The sequence below is a fragment of the Somniosus microcephalus genome, chromosome 15 (genome assembly GCF_052327205.1).
Source record: "Somniosus microcephalus isolate GS21.2 chromosome 15, FLI_Smic_1.0, whole genome shotgun sequence".
Lineage (NCBI taxonomy): Eukaryota > Metazoa > Chordata > Chondrichthyes > Squaliformes > Somniosidae > Somniosus > Somniosus microcephalus.
In genome coordinates, this window is record NC_141001.1 from 113,612,989 (window position 1) to 113,633,505 (window position 20,517).

The window sequence follows — 20,517 nt, forward strand, 5'->3', positions numbered from 1 at the left end:
GGGTGATTTACGGCCAAATACAGAGGGAAAAACAAGTCAGCTGGGAAGGCAGAGCAAATATGTGAAGGCAAAAGAGAATATGGCAGGGCTGGAAGGCATTTATTTTAATGCAAGGAGTCTTGCAAATAAGGTGGATGAACTGAAGTTGTTGTTGAACACATGGGAGTACGATATTGTTGCTATCACGGAGACATGGTTGAGGGAGGGTCAGGACTGGCAGCTCAATATTCCGGGGTATAGAATCTTCAGGCGAGACAGAGGGGGGTGTAAAAGGGGAGGGGGTGTTGCAATATTAATTAAGGAGTCAATTACTGCTGTAAGGAGGGATGATATATTAGCGGGTTCCTCTAATGAGGCCATATGGGTAGAACTTAAAAACAAAAAGGGGGCAAGCACTTTGCTGGGAGTGTACTATAGGCCCCCAAACAGTCAGGGGAGATAGAGGAACAGATATGTAGGCAAATCTCAGAGAAGTGCGAAAATAATAGGGTAATAATAGTGGGGGATTTCAACTTCCCCAATATAAATTGGGACAGTCAGAGTGTGAAAGGCTTAGAGGGTGCAGAATTCTTAAAGTGCATCCAGGAGAGCTTTTTGAGCCAACATGTAGAAAGTCCTACAAGAGAGGGGGCGGTACTGGACCTAATTCTGGGGAATGTAGCCGGGCAAGTGGTGGAAGTGTCAGTAGGAGAGCATTTTGGCGACAGTGACCATAATTCGGTGAGATTTAAGGTGGTCATGGAAAAAGACAAAGACGGCCCGGAAATAAGGGTTCTAAATTGGGGGAAGGCCGATTTTAATATGATAAGGCAGGATCTGGCCAAAGTGGACTGGGAGCAGCTGCTTATAGGAAAATCCACATCAAAACAGTGGGAGACTTTCAGAAGGGAAATAGAGAGAGTACAACGCCAACATGTTCCTGTAAAGGTCAAGGGTGGGACCAACAAGCAAAGGGAACCTTGGATGACAAGGGATATACAAAAATGCATTAGAAATAAAAGGGGGGCTTTTGGCAGTTACAAAAGACTAAAGACAGAAGAAGCCCTAGAGGAGTATAAAAAGTGCAGGGGCATACTTAAAAAAGAAATTAGGAGGGCGAGGAGGGGCCATGAAATAACACTGGCGAGCAAAATAAAGGAAAATCCTAAGATGTTTTATAAGTATATTAAGGGCAAGAGGATAACCAGGGAAAGGGTAGGGCCCATTAGGGACCAAAGTGGCAATCTGTGTGTAGAGCCAGAGGATGTAGGCGGGGTTTTAAATGAATTTTTTGCATCTGTGTTCACTATGGAGAAAGACGATGCAGACATAGAAATCGGGCAAGGGGACTGTGACATACTTGAACATATTAGCATCGAGAGGGAGGAGGTGCTAGCGGTTTTAGCGGGCCAAAAAGTGGATAAATCCCCAGGCCCGGACGAGATGTATCCCAGGCTGCTGTGGGAGGCAAGGGAGGAGATTGCAGGGGCTCTGACACTAATTTTCAGAACCTCTCTGGCCACAGGGGATGTACCAGAGGACTGGAGAACAGCTAACGTAGTACCATTATTCAAGAAGGGTAGCAGGGATAAACCAGGGAATTACAGGCCAGTGAGTCTAACATCTGTGGTGGGGAAATTATTGGAAAAAATTCTGAGGGACAAAATTAATCTCCACTTGGAGAGGCAAGGATTAATCGGGGATAGTCAGCATGGCTTTGTCAAGGGTAAATCATGTCTAACAAATCTGATCGAATTTTTCGAGGGGGTGACTAGTGGGGTGGATGAGGGAAATGCTGTGGATGTGGTTTACATGGACTTCAGTAAAGCTTTTGACAAAGTCCCGCATAGGAGACTGGTCAAGAAGGTAAGAGCCCATGGGATCCAGGGTGCCTTGGCGCGTTGGATCCTAAACTGGCTGAGTGGCAGGAGGCAGAGGGTGATGGTCGAAGGTTGCTTTTGTGACTGGAAGCCTGTGTCCAGTGGGGTACCTCAGGGATCGGTGCTGGGTCCCTTATTGTTTGTGATCTACATAAATGATTTGGATGAGAATGTAAAAGGTATGATCAGTAAGTTCGCAGATGACACGAAAATTGGTGGGGTGGTAAATTGCGAGGAGGAAAGCCTCCGGCTACAGGACGATATAAACGGGTTGGTCAGATGGGCGGAAAAGTGGCAAATGGAATTTAACCCTGAAAAGTGCGAGGTGATGCATTTTGGACGGACAAATAAGGCAAGGGAATACACAATGAGTGGTAGGACCCTAGGAAGTACAGAGGGTCAGAGGGACCTTGGTGTACATGTACATAGATCCCTGAAGGCAGCGGAGCAGGTAGATAAGGTGGTTAAAAAGGCATATGGGATACTTGCCTTCATTAGCCGAGGCATAGAATATAAGAGCAGGGAGGTTATGATGGAGCTGTACAAAACGCTGGTGAGGCCACAGCTGGAGTACTGTGTGCAGTTCTGGTCGCCTCACTATAGGAAGGATGTGATTGCTTTGGAGAGGGTGCAGAGAAGATTCACCAGGATGTTACCTGGGATGGAGCGCCTCAGCTATGAAGAGAGGCTGGACAGGCTGGAGTTGTTTTCCTTGGAGCAGAGAAGGCTGAGGGGGGACCTGATTGAGGTGTACAAAATAATGAGGGGCATAGATAGGGTAGATAAAGAGGAACTTTTCCCCTTAGTGGGGGGGTCAATAACAAGGGGGCATAGATTCAGGGTAAGGGGCAGGAGATTTAGAGGGGATTTGAGGAGGAACTTTTTCACCCAGAGGGTGGTTGGAATGTGGAACTCAATGCCTGAAAGGGTGGTAGAGGCAGGAACCCTCACAACATTCAAGAAGCATTTGGATGAGCACTTGAAATGCCATTGCATACAAGGCTATGGACCAAATGCTGGAAAATGGGATTAGACTGGACAGGGATGGATGGGCGGCGCAGACACGATGGGCCGAAGGGCCTCTTTCTGTGCTGTAAAACTCTATGACTCGATGACTCCCACAAACAGTAACGTGATAATGACCGGATCATCTGTCACATGATGAATTAGTTTTAAAATGTTGCTTTTTGTGATCTAACTATTCTTGTGCATATTTCTTCCTAAGACGTCAAAAGGATCTGCTGCTTGTAATTGAGGCTGATAATTTGCTGTCCTCACGTGGTCGTGGTACAGGAATGATCGACAGTTTGTTTCAGTACCCACCCTGGACTAGAAAGGGGAGAGGCAATCAGCCAGGGTTTAGGCTCCTGGCCGCTGACCAGCGAACTCTTGTTGGAAAGTGCACCGTGTGCAAGGCGGACATAACCTTAAAATCAGAGCCAGGCCACTCAGGAGTGAAGTTAGGGAACATATCTTCACGCGAAGGGTGGTAGAAGTGTGGAACTTTCTCCCACAATTCGACAATGACATTTTTAGCACTGGGGAGGGGGGGGATTTACATCCTAGTATTTCCGCTGACAGTCACAAATAAATGTCTTGTGTTAATTGTAGAACACTGGTGTGAAATATATCGATTTGGCACAATGTATGTCAAAAAAAATGGATAAAGGTTATGTAAATACAGTCTATGAACTATAGAATCAGCTGGGTTTATTCAGCTGTTCTTAGTCTGCATGTTTCTGAAGATACACTGATACACTGGGAGGGGAAATTACATTTTAATAGTTATTAATGTCCAGAAAGGGATATTTAAGCTACAGAATCTGACTTTAAATACCCATGGTGTTAAGTATGTGTTTCACCTTAAATTATATCTTTTACTGACACCTAGTGAGCATTAATGTAACCACAATACTGCAAGAGATTTGCACAATAAAAGAGGTTTCCACAATGAAATATAGACGTGCAATGACTTCTCTTCCTGCCCCCACACCCTGACCTCTGGAGTCCCCCAAGGAGCTATCCGTGGCCTCTCGTATTTCTCATTTACGCGCTGCCCCTCGGTGACATCATCGGAAGACATGACCTCAGGTTCCACTTGTACGCTGACGACACCCAGGTAAACCTCACCACCACCTCCCCTGAATCATAGAAATTTACGGCACAGAAGGAGGCCATTCGGCCCATCGTGTCTGCGCCGGCTGAGAAAGAGCTCGCCAGCCTAATCCCACTTTCCAGCTCTTGGTCCGTAGCCCTGTAGGTTACGGCACTTCAAGTGTATATCCAAGTACTTTTTCAATGTGATGAGGGTTTCTGCCTCGACCACCCTTTCAGGCAGTGAGTTCCAGACCCCCACCACCCTCTGAGTGAAACAAGTTCCCCTCAACTCCCCTTGAATCCTTCTACCAATTACTTTCAATCTCTGCCCCCTGGTTATTGACCTCTCTGCTGAGGGTAATCAATCCTTCTTATCCTCTCTATTTGGGCCCCTCATAATTTTATACACCTCAATTAAGTCTCCCCTCAGCCCCTCCTGTTCCAAAGTAAACAACCCCAGCCTATCCAATCTTTCCTCATAGATAAAATTCTCCAGCCCAGGCAACATCCTCGTAAATCTCCTCTGCACCCTCTCGAGTGCGATCCCATCTTTCCTGTAATGACCCCTCCACTGCCTGTTGTCAGACTGCTTGACCGACATCCAGTCCTGGATGGGCCACATTTTCCTTCAATTAAACCTCGGTAAGACCGAAGCCATTGTCCTCGGCTCCTGCCACAAGCTTCGTTCCCTCGCCATTGGTTTCTTCCCCCTCCCTGGCTACCGTCTCAGGCTGAACCAGCCTCTTCCCAACCTCGCCGTCTTATTTGACCTAGAGCTGAGCTTACGATCCCATAACCCCTCCATCATAAATAGCGCCCCTTTCCACTTCTGTAACATCGCCCACCCCTGCCTCAGCCCATCTGCTGCTGAAATCCTCATCCATGCTTTTGCCCAGACTCGACTATTCCAACGCACTCCTGACCGGCCTCCCATCATCCACCCTACATAAACCTGAACTCATCCAAAACTCTACTGCCCGTATCCTAACTCGCACCAAGTCCCCTTCACCCTGTGCTCGCAGACCGACATTAACTCCCGGACCACCAACACCTCTATTTTAAAATTCTCATCCTTGTGAGATGTTTTCCTACGTTAAAGACGCCATATAAATGGAAGTTGTTGTTGAAATTAGTTAAGAGTTTTTTTTGATCATCTCAAAAGCGGTTGTAAGACATTGGGCCAGAATTTCGGGTCCCCACGGGTGAGTACGCGTTGGGTACTCACGCGTAGGCCCAACGAAAGTGCCGGTTTCGTGCATGCACTGCGCGTGCGCTGGAAACCGGAATTTCCATTCCCTTAAAGGAAGGGGTTCAGAGGTCGAACGCGTGCGCCGGAGAGGCAGCGCGTACGCCTGGAACTTCCGTTTTTTTGCAGGTTTCTCCGGGAGGGTAAGTCTCCAGGAGCTACGCTTTTAAAAAGCAGTCACAAGGCCTGCTTTTAACAAGGTAAGTGGTGAATTAAGTAAAATTAAAACATTTTTTCCACAGGTTTATTATTTTTAAATATTTTAAAGAAAGGTAAGTTTATTTTTAGCCCCGTTAGAAACTGTAATTAATTTTTTCAAAAATTTAAATTATTGTTTAAAATAGTTATTTTATGTAATTCATAGTTATTTTAAAAATGTGATTTAAAAAAAAAATTATTTGAAGTTTTAGTGATGTTTTGGGGCTGAATTATATTCATAGATTTGACAGGTCTTCCTGTCAAATCTATGAATACAGATTCCCTGCTCCGATTGGCTCTCCATGGCCCACGTGATCCCAGGGGACGCTTCGAACTAACTGCGCCCCTGGGATACGCAAGCACTGCGCGCCGGCAGTTGGAGCAGGCCCAGGATCGGAATCCCACGTGGGCCCACAGCTCAACGGCCTGCGTGCAAGGTAAGTGCAGGTCGGGGGCTTGCACTCGCGGGAATTCTCCGACCTGAATTTCTGGGCCATTGTTAATAAATTGGACGGCTACTCTGGCAATGAGTGCTCTGAGCCTCGGCACTACACCAATTTGGGACAGAAGTTAAGTGTTGGTGCAAAGCAATTTTTTTCACGCTAAAGTTGCAACGTAAATTCAATAGAGTCAATGGTTCCAGGGCAAAGACAGAACCACTAGAGGCAGTAATCTCGCACCATTTCGGGTTTTGACACCGCACAAAGGCCTAGAAATTGGGTATAGCCCCGCTTGAGGCGTTAGAACTGGCGCTGCGCAAAGTTTATAGCCAGACGAAACTTATCGCCGCCTGGCACGATATTGGGTTGCATCGCCCCTAAAGGGGATTGAGGTGCGAATTCAGGCATTGCACGGGACTCCTAAGGCGCTAATCTTCTGGCGCAACCCAATATCGGAGCGGACGGGCGCAGCGCAGGTGCTCTTAATTACTGATGACCACGAGACTTCCAGGCGCCGGCCAGCTCTTAAAGGGGTGGGTCAGTCAGCTTCAGCATCCACACTCTGCGCTTTGCAGGCCTCAGAATCGGGGCAGGCCCTTCTCTGGTGCTAAAAACTTGGACCAGATGGAGAAGGTGAGACAGAGAGCAGAGCGCTTCAGCAATGAGGCTCTGGAGCAATTGGTGGCCGCAGTGGAGCGCCGGCGAGATGTTCTCTACCCAAACAATGGCAGGAGGCCGAATCATAAGGACTACCGACGAGCTTGGAGGGATGTATGCCAGAGGGTCAACTCCAGCAGCATGGTGACCAGGAGCCCTGTCCAATGCAGAAAGAAATTCAACGACCTCACTCGGGTCGTGAGGGTGAGTGTTGTTTCCGCAAACTTCTGCATCCCTTCATTTGCACCTGACTTTATGGCTACAGGGTGGGCTGTGCCCCATTGGCCATCTGCCAGCAAGCACCCATGGCCCTTTCTGGGCACACACATGCACATTAAGGGCTCTTGCACCATGGGGGGCATGAGATGATCACTCAGGGCATCATGTAACATAACTTCCCCTCCTTTCCCCTGCAGTCCAAGCTGGCGAGGATTGGCAAAGACCAGCTTCGCACCGGTGGAGGACCTCCACAAGTGGTCACTCTCACGGATCTTGAGGAGAGAGTCCCTTCATTTCAAAGCCTTTCAGACCCAAGAGCTAAACCCAGAAAAAAGTCCCCTGAGTCAGCTGCTACTGAAACTAAGTACTCAGCCGGACCCTGACCAGCCCCAGACCAACACAGCCGTCCAAACACCAATCCGAGTGAACCAAATCATTAAAAAATGCAAAGAAACCTACCTGGAACATTGGAACAAAATAACCGAAAGCCAAAGCAGATTAGAATGTTTCCGGGCCCTAAAAAGAGAATATAAACTGGCAGACTACCTCACGACCATCAGAGACACAAAACAGAGACAGACCCTCACCAGGTACAGACTAAGCGACCACCAACTGGAAATTGAAAAAGGCAGATACAAGAAATCCTGGCAGCCTAGAGAGAATAGAATATGCGATCAATGTCTGGCCGGCGAGGTTGAAACAGAGATGCATTTCCTCCTAAAATGCGAAAAATTCAACACATCAAGAAACATATTATTCAACAAGCTAAGCCAAACAACCCCAGATTTCAAGGAATTGGATGACCTGTCAAAATTGAGATTAGTCCTAGGAGAAGGAGACAGACCATACCTTGGGGCCAAATATGTAACAACATGTCACAACCTGAGGACTGTTTAAAATTAAGACTGTTTAAAATTAATATTGAACGTACCAAATGAAGTACAAAGACTGTTTAAAATTAATATTGTTTAAAAGTAATATTGTATGTACCCAACAAATGTCAAATCGATTGACACCTACAGAATGTTGGAAAACTGTACCTTTTTGCAATGTAAGCTTTGGCAATATGGTTCTCTGTAAACTTTCATGCCAATAAAGCATTTGAACTGAACTGAACTGAACTGAACTGAGTCCACCAGATTCTTGGAGGACGTCTGAGTGGTCCTGTGACCACTGCAGCTGCCGACCCCATTGTCGACAGCGATGGTAAGGTTCTCACCTATTACAACTGTCTCCTTCCACATGTTCCCCCCGCCAGCATGCTTTCTCACTGTGGACCCATGTCATAGCCTTGCCGCAATCTGGCATCCCTTGCTGCCAAGCTGTCCTTTTGCTAAAGCCACTCTTCCACTTCCCTGCTTTCAGATGCTGCATCACCAGCTCGGGAGCCAGGCCCTCAAGCTGCCAGTGCCAGTGCCTCCGAAGGCTCAATGAGAAAATTACTGTCCAACAGAAGGTCAGCAACTCTCTCCAGCAATGATCAGAATGGCCAGGCCAAATGGCTGCAGCTTTTATACTAGTGCTGTCCCCTTTAAATAGCGCCCCCCGAGTCCGAGAAGGGCCTGGGAATGCTCCATCCAACTGTCACTAATAGCGCCAGGCGAAAAGGTTGCGGGCGCCACCGAATATCCGGTCCGGGGCGCCAAAAAGGCGTTGCACACTGAAATGACGTCATGATCTGCCTGCGCCCGCGGGCGAGCGAAAAGAGTTAGCGCCGGCGCTAAAAGGATACTCAATATGGGAGGTGGTGCTATATTCACTGCGCCCGCCCGAAAATTGGGTAACGCCCCAATTCTCGGGCTCTTTAGGCGCTAATCGCTGGTGCTACCAACAAAATTTCTAGGCCAAAGTGTTCATCCAATGCTCAGATAATCCATTGCATCTCCTGGGCTCTTCTTAAACCTACTTTACCTCAACTTAAATCTTGAGGGAGCAGGGACATTTCCCCACCTAGCCTTTGCTCCAAGTTTCTAACTGTTGGAAGGCAACTTTGCTACATGTTTGCATTCAAGATCTTCTTCAAATCGTGCGGTGAGATCTTTCACGCCCAGCTGAGAGGGAAGACAGGACTTTAACTTAACGTCTTAGCCGAAAAGCGCCACCTTTTTTTTATTCATTCACGGGATGTGGGCGTCGCTGGCAAGGCCGGCATTTATTGCCCATCCCTAGTTGCCCTTGAAAAGGTGGTGGTGAGCCGCCTTCTTAAACCGCTGCAGTCCGTGTGGTGAAGGTACTCCCACAGTGCTGTTAGGGAGGGTGTTCCAGGATTTTGGCCCAGCGACGATGAAGGAGCGGCCGATATATTTTCAAGTCAGGATGGTGTGTGACTTGGAGGTGGTGGTGTTCCCATGCGCCTGCTGCCCTTGTCCTTCTAGGTGGAAGAGATCGTGGGTTTGGGAGGTGCTGCCGAAGAAGCCTTGGCGAGTTGCTGCAGTGCATCTTGTAGATGGTGCACACTGCAGCCACGGTACACTGGTGGTGGAGGGAGTGAATGTTTAAGATGGTGGATGGGTTGCCAATCAAGCGGCTACTTTGTCCTGGATGGTGTCGAGCTTCTTGAGTGTTGTTGGAGCTCCAACGACACAGCACTCCCTCAGTACTGAACTGGGAGTGCAAGCCTAATTTATGTGCTCAAGTGGGACTTGAACTCACAAGCTTTTGACACAGAGGCAGGAGTGCTACCAACTGACCCAGGTCTGATACCTTCCCGCCCTGCGGGCTCTATGCCTCTCTCGCAAAGGCTCACCGTCATAAATCGCAACTTCTACAAGAAGTAACTCAGGAAGTACTACTGAACGGCCAGCTGAGGGCGCCATCCGAGGAGTATAAATACTCGGGCGTGGGACCAACTTGGCCAGAGGCAATCTGGAAACAGGAAGCTAGTGACTACTAACTAGACCTCCATGTTTTGTTACAAGTCGATTAAAGCCTTGCTTTATGTACAACCAAGTGCGTAGTGAGTCTTTATTACATCGCTCACTATGTGCGCTATGCCTCTCTCACAAAGACTCACTATGTGCACTATGCTTTCCAATCCTCCCGGGCTCCAGGTGCCCATGTACCACAGGGAAAAATGCCCGAGAGATGTGCAAACCTTGGTGACTCCGACCCCTTTGTATCAACTGCAATTCCGCTTATTGTGCAGCAGGGCTCGCCAGCGCCATCTACTGGGCTCTGAATTGCTAGTGCAGCCAATCTAACCCTGCCGCCCATGCATTGTCCCACAGGAACATCGGAACAGGAGGAGGCCATTCAGCCCCTCGAGCCTGTTCCGCCATTCAATGAGATCATGGCTGATCTGTGACCTAACTCCATGTACCCGCCTTTGCCCCATATCCCTTAATACCTTTGGTTAACTAAAATCTATCAATCTCAGATTTAAAATTAACAATTGATGCAGCATCAATTGCTGTTTGTGAGAGTTCCAAACTTCTACCACCCTTTGTGTGTAGAAGTGTTTCCTGAAAGGTCTGGCTCCAATTTTTAGACCATGCCCCCCAGCCCTAGAATCCCCAACCAACGGAAATAGTTTCTCTCTGTCTACCCTATCAGTTTCCCTTAATATCTTGAAAACTTCAATCAGATCACCCCTTAATATTCTAAACTCCAGGGAATACAATCCTAGTATTTTAACCCTTGAAGTCCGGGTATCATTCTGGTAAACCTACGCTGCACTCCCTCCAAAGCCAATATATCCTTCCTAAGGTGTGGTGCCCAGAACTGCTCACAGTGCTCCAGGTGTGGTCTAACCAGGGTTTTGTATAGCTGCAGCATAACCTCTACCCGCTTGTACTCTAGTTCTCGAGATATAAAGGCCAGCATTCCATTAGCCTTTTTGATTATTTTCTGTATCTGTTCATGACATTTTTATGATCTATGTACCTGGACCCCCAAGTCTCTTTGGACATCCACTGATTTTAGCTATTTACCATTCACTTAATCTATCAATAGCTCTTTGTAATGTTATGCTTTCATCTACGCTGCCTACAATGCTGCCTATCTTTCTTGAAAGGATTCGCAAATTTCATGTTCCCTCCCCCCGAAGGTTTACTTTTGGTTTATTAAAGAAACCCTGGTTGGACTGAGTTTAAAATCCAGGGCTCAACAAGATGGCTGCGGTCAGCCTCATGGCCAAGGCCTGTAAGTTTCAGTTTGGACTCACGAACTTGGATTCCGATGACTGTGAGAAGGAACTTTCCAGAAAATTCGAATGCAGACAGACCTTCTGCATTTATGCATGAGAAGCAAACCCAGTGGCATTCGGGCCTCTGATTAAAACCCATCAAGGTTGTTTGCACAGGCAATCAAGAACAGGCAAGGCCTATTCAATATGTAATAGCTGCATTCAGACCTTTCGTTAGAAAATATCAACATTGTTTGCAAACGATCAACGGGGCATTCAGTCTGGAATGGCCCCATCATGAAACCAGTTGTCAAAGGGGAACACTGATAAGACGTTTAAAACCGATTAACCGGCCATTCAGGTCGATGGGCCCAGATTGGTACCCTTTGTATGAGCTTCAACACGTCCAGGTCAGACAAAATAAATAAGCTGATCTGGGGGGTGATAAGGGCTACCATGAAGGGTATAACTAGTCCCTTGGGAAGCCATCTCTCTCTCTCTCTCGCCTCGCCTCCAGTGCCCTGCCGTATTATCAACCCAGCAAGAGGATCGTCGACGAAGAGCCCGTCCAGGGAAGTAGGACACCCGCAGTTACGTTTGAATTACTGGGGTATCTCTGCTCTGGGGTGGTGAAAACCTAAAAACATCGACAGGCAACAGGGCACGGAGCAGGCGTTTCAACATCCTAGACTGGTGAGCATCAATTTTCTGGCCCATCACAAGACAACTTAGATAGGTATAAAGGGTGGGAGTTAAGGGGAATTGCTAAAGTGTCATTTTTGTCATTTTCCCTCGATGTGTCCGTTTCTCCTCCCCCGCTAAGTGTAATTGTGTTGCATCCATAGTGATTTTCTCTGTATAGTAATTATTTCTCTATTTTAATAAACATTGGTTTTCTTTGCACCGAACCACTGGTCTCGTTTGTCTATATCGCTACTCGTAAATAAGTCCGGTGTTCAGAACTAAAAAGGGGGAAGCGATTCGAACCGCACGGGGCTGGAGCAGCTCAGGCACACGACTGACTGACCAGACAAAACCACCAAACCAAAACCCCCTACATTCTGTCATCAATAAATTTGGATATGTGGCTTTCTATCCCATCATCTAAGTTGCTAATAAATACCGTGAATAGTTGAGGCCCCAACACAGATCCTGCGGGACACCAATTGTCACATCCTGCCAATTAGAGCCCATTATTCCTACTCTCTGTTTCCTGCCGCTCAGCCAACTTCTTAACCAGGTCAATAATTTGCCTTCAATTCCATGGGCTTCAACTTTAGTCTTTTATGAGGGACTTTATCAAATGCCTTCTGGAAGTCCATATAAATAATGGCCCAGAAATTCAGGTCCCCATGGCCAACGGAAGTGCCGGTTTCATGCATGCACTGCACGTGCGCTGGAAACCAGAACTTCCGTTCTCTTGAAGGAAGGGGTTTGAAGGTCAAACGCGTGCACCGGAGAGGCAGCAGAAAGGTCCCGGCAGATTGGAAAACTGCTAATGTAACACCCTTATTTAAGAAGGGAAGTAGACAAAAAGCTGCAAACTATAGACCAGTTAGCCTAACATCTGTGGTTGGCAAAATGTTGGAGTCCATTATTAAGGAAACAGTAACAGAGCATTTGGATAAACATAATTTAATAGGACAGAGTCAGCATGGTTTTATGAAGGGGAAGTCATGTTTGACAAATTTGCTCGAATTCTTTGAGGATGTAACATACAGGGTGGATAAAGGGGAACCAGTGGATGTGGTGTATTTGGACTTCCAAAAGGCATTTGACAAGGTTCCACACAAAAGATTACTGATCAAGATAAAAAATCACGGGATGGGGGTAATATACTGGCATGGGTGGAAGATTGGCTATCTAACAGAAAACAAAGAGTTGCGATAAATGGTTCATTCTCGGGCTGGCAATCAGTAACTAGTGGTGTTCCGCAGGGGTCAGTGCTGGGACCCCAACTCTTTACAATCTATATTAACGATTTGGAGGAAGGGACCGAGTGCAACATATCCAAGTTTGCCGACGATACAAAGATGGGAGGGAAAGCAATGAGTGAGGAGGACATAAAAAACCTGCAAGGGGACATAGACAGGCTAAGTGAGTGGGCAGAGATTTGGCAGATGCAATATAATGTTGGAAAGTGTGAGGTTATGCACTTTGGCAGAAAAAATCAAAGAGCAAGTTATTATCTAAATGGAGAGAAACTGCAAAGTGCTACAGTACAAAGGGATCTGGGGGTCCTGGTGCTTGAAACACAAAAAGTTAGTATGCAGGTGCAGCAGGTGATCAGGAAGGCCAATGGAATCTTGGCTTTTATTGCAAGGGGGATGGAGTATAAAAACAGGGAAGTCTTGCTGCAGTTATACAGGATATTGGTGAGGCCACACCTGGAATACTGCGTGCAGTTTTGGTTTCCATATTTAAGAAAAGATATACTTGCTCTCGAGGCGGTTCAGAGAAGGTTCACTCGGTTGATTCCGGAGTTGAGGGGGTTGACGTATGAGGAAAGGTTGAGTAGGTTGGGACTCTACTCATTGGAGTTCAGAAGAATGAGAGGCGATCTTATTGAAACATATAAGATTGTGAGGGGGCTTGATCGGGTGGATGCGGGGAGGAGGTGAGACTAGAACTAGGGGGCATAATCTAAGAATAAGGGGCTGCCCTTTCAAAACTGAGATGAGGAGAAACTTCTTCACTCAGAGGGTAGTAAATCTATGGAATTTGCTACCCCAGAGAGCTGTGGAAGCTGCAACATTAAATAAATTTAAAATGGAGATAGACAGTTTCCTAGCAGATAAGGGAATTAGGGGTTACGAGGAGAGGGCAGGGAAGTGGACGTGAGTCTAGATTCGGATCAGCCACGATCCTATTGAATGGCGGAGCAGGCCCGAGGGGCCGTATAGCCTACTCCTGCTCCTACTTCTTATGTTCTTATGTTCTTACCTGGAACTTCCGCTTTTTTTCCCCAGTTTTTTCAGTGTGGGTAAGTCCCTAGCAGCTGCGCGTGGGAAAAGCAGGCGCAAGGCCTGCTTTTAACAAGGTAAGAGGTGAAGTAAGTAACATTAAAACATTTTTTCCACAGGTTTATCATTTTAAAATACTTTAAAGAAACATAAGTTTATTTTTAGCCCCATTAAAAACTTCAATTAATTTTTTCAAAAATTTAAATTGTTTAAAAGTTAATTTATGCAATTTAATAGTTACTTTAAAAATGTGATTTAAAAAAAAATTATTTGAAGTTTCACTTAGGTTTTGGGGCCGATCTCTATTCATAGATTTGACAGGTCTTCCTATCAAATCTATGAATGGAGATTCCCTGCTCCGATCGGCTCCCCATGGCCCACGTGATCCCAGGGGACGCTGCAAACTAACTGCGCCCCTGGGATACGCGGGCCCTGCACACCGGCAGCTGGAGCAGGCCCAGGATCGGAATTCCATGCGGGCCCACAGCACAACAGCAGGCGCGCTAGGTAAGTGCAGGTCGGGGACATGCGCCCGCGGGAAGCCTCCGACCCGAATTTCTGGGCCAACGACATTCCCCTGTCCACATCTTTAGTCCCTGGCTGTAGCTGGGTGCTGCTCCTGGTTGCTGGACCGGGTTCAAAGCAGCTGATAATGATTGTCTTTAGAGACCTCTGGCTTCTGCTTGGCCGTCCCCTCTGGCCTGGACCGAGGTTGGACGTAGACTGACTTGTGCTCACGAGGCCATGAAAATGATCAGCACGCACGTCGAAGTGCTCGATTACGCCCTCCGATCAAGTAACCAGACCCTTAAACCATCTGGAAGGCCTTTGATTTCCAACCGCATCTGCTACGTGTCTTTGAGGCGGACAACCATTTCCCTGTTAAGACAGCCTGGATTATTTCTTAGTTTCTTCATCTGAAGATTGAAAATAATTGTCAAAAAAAAAGCCAGAGGGGAGATGAGGAGATTTGGGGTTTTTTTTACACAGCGAGTTATGATCTGGAATGCACTGCCTGAAAGGGATGTGGAAGCAGGTCCAATCGTAGTTTTCAAAAGGGGATATATACTTGAAAAGGAAAAAATATGCAGGGCTATGGGGAAACGGCAGGGGCTAATTGGATAGCTCTTTCAGAGAGCTGGTTCAGATGCAGTGGGCCGAATGGCCTCCTTGTGTGCTGTATGATTCTATGATTGCGCCTTTACACTCCAGATGTGAAATCTTAAGCCTGGACAATAACACGCTTTAGAATATCTCCAGCAGGAGTAACAGGGCCACTTTTCTGCTTAGGGATGTTGCGAATCGCTTGGCCATTCACTTTCGCCCCACTTGCATTGACCAGCTAGCATTTCAAATGCAATGGGAAAACGATCAATATCATCCCCCTCTTTGCAATTTGGAATAACATTTAATATAATAAAACGGTGAGTGGCGACTCCAAGGCCCCAATTTACTGGGCTCGCTACTGCTGCGAGTGTCTGCCAGTTCGAGAGCAGTGACGCGCTTTCTCCTTCTCGTTGGGTTTCCAATTCTCATTTTCTTCCCATTTCCATTGCTCTCCTTCCTGTCTACACCTGGGGGGGGGGGGGGGGTGGCAAACAGTGAGGATGATACCAATCGACTGCAACAGGACATAGAAAGGCTAATAGCTGGGCAGACAAGTGGCAGATAGAATTTAATACAGAGAAGTGTGAGGTGATGCATTTTGGCAGAAGGAACAGGGAGAGGCAATATACACTTAATGGCACAGTTTTAAAGAGTGTGCAGGGACAGAGGGACCTGGGAGTTAATGTGCATAGGTCCCTGAAGGTGGCGGGACATATTGAGAGAGTGGTTAGCAAAGCATATGGGATCTTGGGTTTCATAAATAGAGGTATTGAGTACAAAAGTAGAGAAGTTATGCTGAACCTTTATAAAGCGCTGGTTAGGCCACAACTGGAATATTGCGTCCAGTTCTGGCCACTACACTTTAGGAAGGATGTGAAGGCCCTTGAGAGGGTGCAGAGGAGATTTACCGGACTGGTTCCGGGGATGGGGGATCTTAGCTACAAGGACAGGTTGGAGAAGCTGGATTTGTTTTCATTAGAGCAAAGGAGGTTGAGGGGTGATTTGATAGAGGTGTACAAGATTATGACGGTTTGGATAGGCTAGACGGGGAAAGGCTGTTCCCACTAGTTGATGGTACAAGGACTAGGGGACACAGATTTAAGGTTTTGGGCAAGAGATACAGGGGGGACGTGAGGAAAAACTTTTTTACGCAACGAGTGGTGAGGACCTGGAACTCGCTGCCGACGGAAGTGGTGGAAGCGGAGACACTCAGGGCTAGAAATTCAGTAGGCTTTGCGCCCAGTTTTCGCCCAAAGAGGGCTTTTGCGCCACTTGCTGAGATTGCGCCGATATTCAGCGCTGCGGTAATGGCGGCGTTAGCCAGTAGCGCCGCGCCGCCACCGATGATGTCATCGGTGTGCGCAGTGCCCCGCTACCGGCCCGACCGCCATATTTAGTTGCGGCCGCCTCTTCCGCAGCGGCCGCAAACAGCGATCTGAAAACGGGGCCGTCCTGCAGCCTTAGTGGGGCGAGTTAAGGCGGAGGTGCGGCCGGCCGCTTTTTCGGCGGCCGCCTGCCCGCACCTCCTTCCCCGGCCTCCTCCACCCCCCCCCCCCCCCCCGCAGCATTGCCGGCTGTTTTCCGGGAGCCCGGCACTTCTCCGTGGTGCCGGGCTCATTTGTCGGCACTAGCGAGCGGCGATCTCGCTGTTGCAGGCACCTCCCCCTTAAGAGAGGGAGGAAGGCCTGCAGTACTGCAGCCTGCCGCTCCGCAGCAGGTGGCGCTGCGGCACCTAGCGCGCCGAAATTCAGTTTCAGCGCCCCAAGCGGGGGCGGCCACACTCTTGAATAGCGGCCGGCTTCGACTTGGGGCGCTGAAACTGAATTTCCGGCGGGCGCAAGTGGCTCCGCGCGCAGCGGTAACTTCTGGGCGCAAGCGAGCTGGCGGGCCCAAACTGAATTTCTAGGCCACAATGTTTTCAAGGGGAGACTGGATAGGCACTTGAGGGAAATAAACTTGCAGGGCTACGGGGATAGAGCGGGGGAAAGGGACTGACTAGATTGCTCCACAGAGAGCTGGCACGGACTCGATGGGCCAAATGGCCTCCTCCTGTGCCGTTATGACTCTATGACATCTCTGCAGCCCCTGGCTCAGCGGTACTTCTCTTGCTTCTAAGGTAGCTTTCTGACTCCGCTGGAATCTAGGAAGTGGTTCGAGGCTGCCCGGAGCTCATTTATAACCCTTTCATGCGACAGAGAAAGTACTCCATCATTTCCCAGGCCGTGCCTGGTACTCCCAACAGGCACAATAGGCTAACCATTAATCACTTCCAATGACCTGACAGTGCCCTGGCGCAACTATTAAAAGTAAAGCTTACCACCGCAGAAAGATGCCAAACCTCTTTACAATGGGCTCCCACTCCTCGACCTCTGCACAAAACGTAGCATGAAAGTTACTATATTATTTCCCTGCTCCCGCAGTCAGATTTTTAACGGTACAAAATAAACCAAATCAACTTGCATTCAGGTAGCACCTTGAACACAAATCATTCCCAAGCTCTTCCCGCAGGCAAAACCACATACTGAAAGAAAGACTTGCATTTGCAGAGCGCCTTTCACGACCACCGGACATCCCAAAGCGCTTTACAGCCAACGAAGTACTTTTTTGGAAGTGGAGTCACTGTTGTAATGTAGGAAACGCGGCAGCCAATTTGCGCACAGCAAGCTCCCACAAAACAGCAATGTGATCATGACCAGATAGTGATGTTGGTTGAGGGATAAATATTGGCTAGGACACCGGAGATAACGCCCCTGCTCTTCTTCCAGATAGTGCCTTGGGATCATTTACGTCCACCTGAGAGCAGACAGGGCCTCTGGTTTAACTTCTCAACTGAAAGACGGCACCTCTGACAGTGCAGCACTCCCTCAGCTTAGATTTTTGTGCTCAAGTCCCTGGAGTGGGACTTGAACCCACAACCTTCTGACTCCGAGGCGAGTGTGCTACCCACTGAGCCACGGCTGATACTACAGTGACAAGAGCAAGTGGAGGTCTTGGCCAGGACCGGGTAGATTTTGAGGAGGCTTTTGAAGGAGGAAAAAAGCAACAAAGCAAAGGCTTTAAGGGGTGCCCCAGATTATGGGGACAAGACAGTTGAAAATGGAGTGGACTGGGAGGCTAAGCAGGCCAGAGTCAGGAGGGCAGAGCGCATGCACTGGCACATAAGGCTGGAGGAGTTTGCAGGCTGTGCAGAGAACTGTAGATGAAGTAAAGGGTGTCGAATCTGATGCATTGGGGCAAGGGGAGCTAATGAAGGTTGGTGAGGGCGATGGCAATAGAGGAGCGAGGCAGGATGCAGATGGTGCGATTTTGAAGTTGTAGGGTGCAATTTTGGAAGCTGACAAGAGCTTTGGAACAGGCAAGGCGGGAGGTGAGAATGGAGTGAACGAGGGTTTCAGCAACCCAGGGAAAGGGGCGAGTCAGAAAACTGGAGTAGAAAACTGGCAGGTTTGAAGCGGAGTCAATTACATAGAATTTACAGACAGAAACAGGCCATTAGATGCAACTGGTCTATGCTGATGTGTATGCTCCACACGAGTCTCCTCCCTCCCTCCCTACTTCAGCTAATCCTATTAGCATATCTGACTATTCCTTTCTCCCTCATGTACTTAGCTAGCTTTCCATTGAACACATCTATACTATTTGCCTCAACTACTCCGTGTGGGAGCAAGTTCCACGCTCTAACCACTCTGGGTAAAGAAGTTTCTCCTGAATTGCCAATTGGATTTATTGGGGAGGCAGTAAGGGGCTACAGCACAGAGCCTCTGTCAGGAGCTGAACAGAGTTGCTTCGGTCTTACCAATGTTAAGTTGGAGAAAGGTCTTGCTCCTTCACAACTTAGAATCATAGAATGGTTACAGCACAGTAGGAGGCCATTCAGCCCGTGCCGGCTCTCTGCAGGAGCACTTCAGCTAGTCCCACTGCCCCACCCTTTCCCCGTAGCCCTGCAAATTTCTTTCCTTCAGGTACTTATCCAATTCCCTTTTGAAAGCCACGATTGAGTTTGCCTCCATCACCCTTTCAGGCAGTGCATTCCAGATCCTAACCACCCGCTGCGTAAAAAAGTTTTTCCTCATGTCACCTTTGGATCTTCTGCCAATCACCTTAAATCTGTGTCCTCTGGTTCTTGACCCTTCCGCCAATGGGAACAGTTTCTCTCTATCTACTCTGTCCAGACCCCTCATGATTTTGAACACCTCTATCAAATCTCCTCTCAATCTTCTCTCCACTAAGACCAACCCCAGCTTCTCCAGTCTATCCATGTTACTGAAGTCCCTCATCCCTGGAACCATTTTGTGCACCCTCTCAAGTCTTCACATCCTTATCATCATGACAGCACAATGGTGACTATGTTCTCAAGTGTCTACTAATGAAAGGTGTGGAAGCATCAAAAAAGAGTTCATTAAAATGTCATTAAACTTCCTTTAGCAATCTTCTCTTCCACCCTACATAAACTTGAGCTCATCCAGAACTCAGCTGTCCGCATCATAACTCGCACCAAGTCCCGTTCACCCATCACCCGTTTGCTGACCCACATTGACTCGCAGTCCACCAACACCTTGATTTTAAAAGGCTCATCCTGGTTTTCAAATCCCTCCATGTCCTCGCCCCTCCCGATCTCTGTAACCTCCTCCAGCCACACAACCCTCAGAGATCTCTCTGCTCCTCCAATTCTGGCCTCTTGCATAGCCCCGATTTTAATCGCTTCACCATTGGCGACCGTGCCTTCAGCGACCTCGGCCTTCAGCTCTGGAATTCCCTCCTTGCCTCCCTCTCCTCCTTTAAGACACTCCTTAAAACCTACCTCTGACCAAGCTTTTGGTCATCTGTCCCAATAGGTGGGTTGGTGTCAAATTTTGTTTTCTAATGCTCCTGGGAAGCGCCTTGGGACATTTTACTACGTTAAAGGCACTATATAAATGCAAGTAGCTAAGTAACTTATGCTAAGTTACTTAAGGAGAAGCACATCTTCAAATGACCAGATCCTAGTTACTCTTGAGCTCCTCCAGTATGCTGAAGGAGGATGCAGGAATCCCATGCCCTTTATAGAACTTCATTAGAAATAAAAACACGGGCCAGAAATTCGGGTCGGAGGCTTCCCACGGGCGCAAGCCCCCGACCTGCACTTACATAGCGCGCCTGCCGTTGTGCTGTGGGCCCGCGTGGGATTCTGATCCTGGGCCTCCTCCAGCTGCCGGCGCGCAGTGCTCGCGTATCCCAGGGGCGCAGTTAGTTCGCAGCGTCCCCTGGGATCACGTGGGCCATGGCGAGCCAATCGGAGCAGGGAAGACCTGTCAAATCTATGAATAGAGATCGGCCCCAAAACCTAAGTAAAACTTCAAAGACATTTTAAAAAAACATCACATTTTTAAAATAACTATAAATGACATAAATTAACTATTTTAAACAAAAATTTAAATTTTTGAAAGAATTAAAGTTTTTAACGGGGCTAAAAATAAACTTACCTTTCTTTAAAGTATTTTAAAATGATAAACCTGTGGAAAAAATGTTTTAATTTTACTTAATTAACCTCTTACCTTGTTAAAAGCAGGCCGTGCGACTGCTTTTTTCACGCATAGCTCCTGGAGACTTACCCTCCCGGAGAAACCTG